Here is a 6,000-nt window from a genome sequence, read left to right as displayed (position 1 = left end):
CATTTTCAATGATTATAATCAGCATCAGCATACTTTGGCAGCTAGCATGTTACTTCAGCATCCTGCAGAAAAAACACAAACATGCCCTCTCTCTACACTCAGAGAGTTCCATGGCACTAACATTTTAAAATTTTTGTGGTATATAGAGATGTGATTTTCCCCTCTTTTGTTTATAAAAATATTGTTTTAAAGTTCTATGGGCCTGTTTCATAATAACTTGTCTTTGAGAATTATGAGGAATCTCAGTAATATGACCAACATCAAATTGTTAAAACATCTCAAGTAACTGGCTATAATAATCAGTTATAATATTTGTCTCAATCTGATTTGGAACATCCAATATAGAAAAATAGCATATGTGATGACTAATTTTATTTGTTGTTGTTGTTGTTGTTGTTGTTGTTTCTTCTGTTAAAACATTTATAACTAGAAAGCTTGAGAAGCTGTTAATAATCATATGCATATTTTTTAATTAATTCTTTTGAATTGTATTTGTATAGATAATTGTAAAAGTTAAGAATAGGTAGCATTAAAAAGGAAACAATTTTAAGCAATTGTAAGGCATGATATATATATATATATATATATATATATATATATATATATATATATATATATATATATATATTATTAATATAAAAATTAAAAGTTTGATTTTTAACATTTTAGAAAGAGCAGCTACAGCACCCAATTTAATTATCTGTGCGGAAACAAGGGGACACTCAAAAGAATAAACATGTGATTTAATTATATGAGCTTTACTCCCACAGTAGATGCATTTTTATAGGATGTATGTATAAATCTATAAAAATTTAAAAACATGTATGGAGGCAAATTTTTTAACAATTTATCTTTTGAATAACAATTACTAATTTTGTCTAAAGAGGCTTGCCATGTAATAGATTAACAATTAATAATAATCAATTTGATTGCTGTTTAAAATAAGGAACAAACATTTCATCATGCTCTTAAAACATTCTTTTTAAAAATATTTCTATGATTTTATTTTGTAACACTTTATTATTACAACAAATCTTCATTGGAGGATGTCAAAACTTTATTTGGAGAGATTTTACATTAATGTTCTCTTTGTCAAGGAATGGAAGTAAACATATATCATAAACTGTTAACAAATACTTATGGTAGCTTTCTCCAAGTTATGTCTCTCAATATTTATTTTGCATTTACCTTGAGAACATCAGAGGCTTAAATCTTCTTATGGTAAACTTAAAGCAGTGTCTTAGCCAAATAATTTATCTTAACATTTTTTTTAAATTATTTACTTAAAAAATTTAAAAGCCCATTGTTAAAAGCAAGCCATTTCTTGAGGAAGAACTTTCTAATGAAATATTTTTTACTGTTTTTTTTAAGTTAGCTTATGTTTAACCTTTCACAGATATAAGTTTGAACTTTATTTTGAACCACACCTATATGAATCTGTTAAAAATGTTCTTTTGGCCAGAACTCTCTAGGTGAGGCCTGTAAGATAAGGCTAGACCTACACTCATCAGTCTTGCAAGGAGTAGCCCATTGTATGAAGGTCAAATAACAAAAAGAACTTGTAATATCAAAGCATAACTACAATTTTTTTAAAGCAAAACCCAATTTTAAGCAATCTTTTCTCCTTAAAAATAATGGCAAACACATTACTTTCATATTGCAAAGTTTGTCTATCAGCTTGTGTGTTTGAGTGTATGACAGTATAACTTATTGAAGAGACATTATTTTAAATCTTATTTTTATAAGTCTGATTTCTAGGATAAGAGTCACATAAAACATTGTGTCAATTTAGAAATATCTTAGAGACCTGTTGTTCTTGGATTGTGTCATGCCACGTGTTGCTTAAGATAGCTTTAACCCTAAATTATCAGTTTTAAACTTACCTTTTGTTACCATCATTATATTTTTTAAATCATGTCCAATAACTTATGAGCCAATACTCTATAGTCAAGGCATGTAAAACATTTAAACCTTTAAGACCAATTAGAAATAAAGATGAAGCAATTACACAAATCTCATTAATTTAAGCCAAACATTTTTTTCCAGGTGTAATTTCAGGGGAATAAAGCACTTTGAACCCAGTCATCACCATGGTAGAAATTTTTCTAGAAGAATTTAACCATTGAGGTTGAGGCTGCTGGCCCCTTAAGAAGTAGCTTTTTTCCAGCTGTGTTTAGCTCGTAGTTAAGTATGTGAGGCACCTTTAATCATCTTCCTCTGTGTAAATTGCAGACTGGAAGGACTACCAGTAGATAACGCATTTTTTTTACCATTTTTTTTCTTTTCAACATATAACATAAACACAACAATCATTCAGCCAGTCAAACAATAGACAAACAAATTGACACACATGTGGACAGGTTTTGGTGCACCAAAGACAGACAACAGACAGAGATGGAACTTGATGTCCTAAAGAGATCCAAATATCTTAACCAGAACTAAGGATATCTCTAGTAGGATTCAGAGAGGAAATAGGATGCCTCCTATATTTTTTCAGGAGAGTTTTGAATTAGTTTTTAACCAATTTTTCTGATACCATGTCCTGCACATGGAAAAAACTGCTTTTCTGAAACCTGCTTTTTCTCGTGTTTAAGAGTTAACTCCTTATCTTCTTTTTCTTCTGGGAATTCTGCCAGAGAAGGGAGGGGAAACACAGTGGCATCCACTGATAGTTACTTCATAGTGCCCTGTTTTTTTAACCCCTATTGGGTTCATAAAAAGAGAAAGATTTAAAGAATGTGATATATGGCAGGGTAGAGAAGGGCAGTGCCTAGGCGAAAACACACAGACATGGTATAGAATAAAGTTTATTCAGGATGGAGGATGAGAGTTAATGGGGTAGTGGAGACAGAGAAAGGCAGAGAGAGAGTGTGTGTAAATAAGTACGGACTGGCCATGACCATGTGGCGAGAGGTAGGAGGGGAGGAGAGCCCAGGAATTTCTTTATAGTCCAGGACTTACATTCTGCCCCGTGAGTGGTTTTTACTTTCGATTTCTCTGGCCATTTTAGCTGCCTCTGACTTCCAAAGAATAAATTCTGCCTCAGAGAACTCAGCTTGGGTAAGCTGCAAAAATTCCTCAGGTGTGAGCCAGCCCTCGGTGGAAGATTCTAAGTGCCAAAGTGAAGGGAGCAGTCCGCCCATAGGCTGTGACTATGGACTTTAATTTTTCTAAAATTTTAAAGTCAAGGGGCTTGTTTTGGCTCTGGATTTTTCTAGCTATTTGTCTTTGAAATAAATCTTGAAGTTAGAGTGACCATTTGTCCCTCTAAGTCTCATAGCTCCTTTAAGAGGGCTACTTGCTCCTTGCGGCTATCATTTGGTGAAGAAATTTTTTCAGTGGCTCTCCTGCTGGCAGCTTCTCCTCCAAGTTGGCTTCCTCCCCGGGAGATAGAGTGTCAGCACCTGAATTATGACTAGATTTCAGAATTTGTAAAGAAAGATAGACTTTGGTCTTTTTGAGAAATTAGGGAAAAGAGCTGACATAGACAGAAACCGTTTTAAATGTCCCTCCTCCATATTTATCAGAGGCGGGAGGGATAAGAGAGCACAGAGACAGTGTCTGGGCAAGCGCTTTTTCAGAGAACTAGATCTTGGAAACAGGAAGAATTCTGAATAATGTTATTAATCAGAGACCAGTAGTTAAAGGCAGTAACTGGAACTTTTTTTTCCTTTTCTTGACCAAAAGTTGCATAGTAATCTCTTACTGTAGCCCATGTTTTCTTACCTATGGTTCCTTTCTCTGGGAACCAGGGACAATTTGTCCAACATAATACTTAAGACCCTAAGCATTCTCAAAGAAGTACCTAAGATCTCCTTTTCTTAACCCAGCCCCATGTCTTGCGAGATTCCTGAATCCCTGAAATGAGCAGGGATTGTTAAGTAAAAGCTTGCCCCATGGGGTCTCACCTTCTGAGACGAAGTTGTCCTGGAGATTTTCCCCTGGCCAAGCGCACCAGCGGGTCAACCGTGCTTCGACCAAATCCAGTTCTCTCAGGGAGCTGCTCCTCTCTGGGAGCCGAACCCGGAGGGCCCTCCTCCTTGATCCACGACCTCCTTTCTCTAGATCGCTCCACAGGTACCACACTGTTGGGCCCCAAAGTGTCCCGACCCGCAGGACAGTCAACAGGGTTCCTTTAAGCCACCTAGAGGAAAGGCGATGGGGCGACAAGACACAAGAGAGAGGCTGGACAGCCTGTCTAGTTCTGATCAAGCTGTCAAACTTTAATTTTCAGACAAGTCAATATAAAGGGAAGCATACAAGGTTTGGGAGGGGTAAAGGGGGAACAACTTCAGGGGGTTGGCATCATTTCTAAGAAACAGTTTCTCATAATTTCTGGTAAAGCTAGTTATTGCTGTTGGAATGTTGGCATGATAAAAGGGGGGTCATGGGGCGGTGAAGTGGAAAGGGGTTGCTATAGTAACCTATCTACAGATGAACATCAAAAGGAGGGGGTTTTGAGATTTACGTAGGAATGGTTCCTGGCATGGAGATCTAAGTGAGAATGACTCCTGGTATCGAGGTCTCCTGGCATTGAGAGCCAGGTGGGGATGGCTCCTGGTATGGAGAGTTCTTGGCACTGAGTTCTGAGGATGGCTCCCGGCAAATATGTAGAACTCTTGACTATCACAATTCCAAGTTTTCATGCATGATACCATTTCCTACTATGAGGAAAATGGAGTAAACCTCTGAAACTGTAAGACAGAACCAGTTACAATCGTGTCTTCCCAACAATAAAACCCTAAGACAGAAGTTATTACCAGGTACTGGGGTATTGCTGTGACAGGCATGACTATGTTTTTGTTGGGACGAATATAGACCATGAAGAGATGTCTCAGCAGTTAAGAGCATTGACTGTTCTTTTGAAGGTCCTGAGTTCAAATCCCAGAAACCAAATGGTGGCTCACAACAATCTGTAATGAGATCTGATGCCCTCTTTTGGTGTGTCTGAAAACAGCTACAGTGTACTTACATAGAATAAATCTTAAAAATAAATCACTTGATTGATTTAAGTGGGGCTTAATGGGATATCTTAGTAGGAATGTGGAAGGCAGTGGTCTTGAGGGCAATTTGAATTGTGTGTGTGGGGGGGGGCTGGCTCAAGAGGTTTTTGAGTAGAAGTATTTTAATATGTTGCCTAGAGATTGTTCTTGTGATAATCTTGAAAAATGTTTCTGCTTTTGCCCTTGTTCATAGAGTCTGCCTGAAGCTAAGGTGAAGAGGTTTAAGTTAATTGAAATCTCCCAGGGAATCTCAAAATAACCAAGTTTAGACTCATGACCTGTTAATGAAAAGCATTTTGCTCCAGGATAGCAAGCTTAGAAAGCAAAATTAGATAATAAATGGTTTAAGTATTAATGGGACACCAGGAAGTGGATTGGAGCCGGATAACATTCGGATAGTAAAAATTGAGAGAATGTTACCTTGGGGGCAAGATCTGTCCCAGATAAGTTTATTATTCATGTTTTTTTGCTGCTTTATGAGGTATTGTTACTTCATGTTAGTCATTATCATGACCTGTTTATTTTTTTTTTTGGAAACATAATTTTCTGTGAAATTGACAAGGTATATATTGCAATGTATAGTCTTGGATGTCACCTTGACCCTATCTGGAATGAATTGCTATCCAGCAATGGAGAGCCAAATTGTGACCCATGCCTTGAAGCACAGTGGCCATGCTTATAAAGACCTTTTGGAAAGAAATTAAAGGAAAGTTTGGGTTCAGGTGAAGAACCTTTAATCCCAACACTGATGAAACAGAGGCATGGAAATCTGTGAGTTGAAGGTCAACTATAGTGCGAGTTGAAGGTCAGTCTATAATGCAAGTTTCAGGGCACCATAGCGTCAGGCAGTGAAGAAGTCAGTGAAAACAGCAAGCTGGTGAAGATGCAATAGACCAAAGGGAGGTGTTCCCTGTTCCAGCCCCAGAAAGCAGGGGAACTTGACAGTTTCAGTCATGTGGCTCTTGCTTTAGAGCCAAGTGAAGAAGGGGTTACTGGG

Source organism: Apodemus sylvaticus, chromosome 18, assembly GCF_947179515.1.
Source record: "Apodemus sylvaticus chromosome 18, mApoSyl1.1, whole genome shotgun sequence".
NCBI classification, from domain to species: Eukaryota; Metazoa; Chordata; class Mammalia; order Rodentia; family Muridae; genus Apodemus; species Apodemus sylvaticus.
This window is presented reverse-complemented; position numbering follows the sequence as displayed.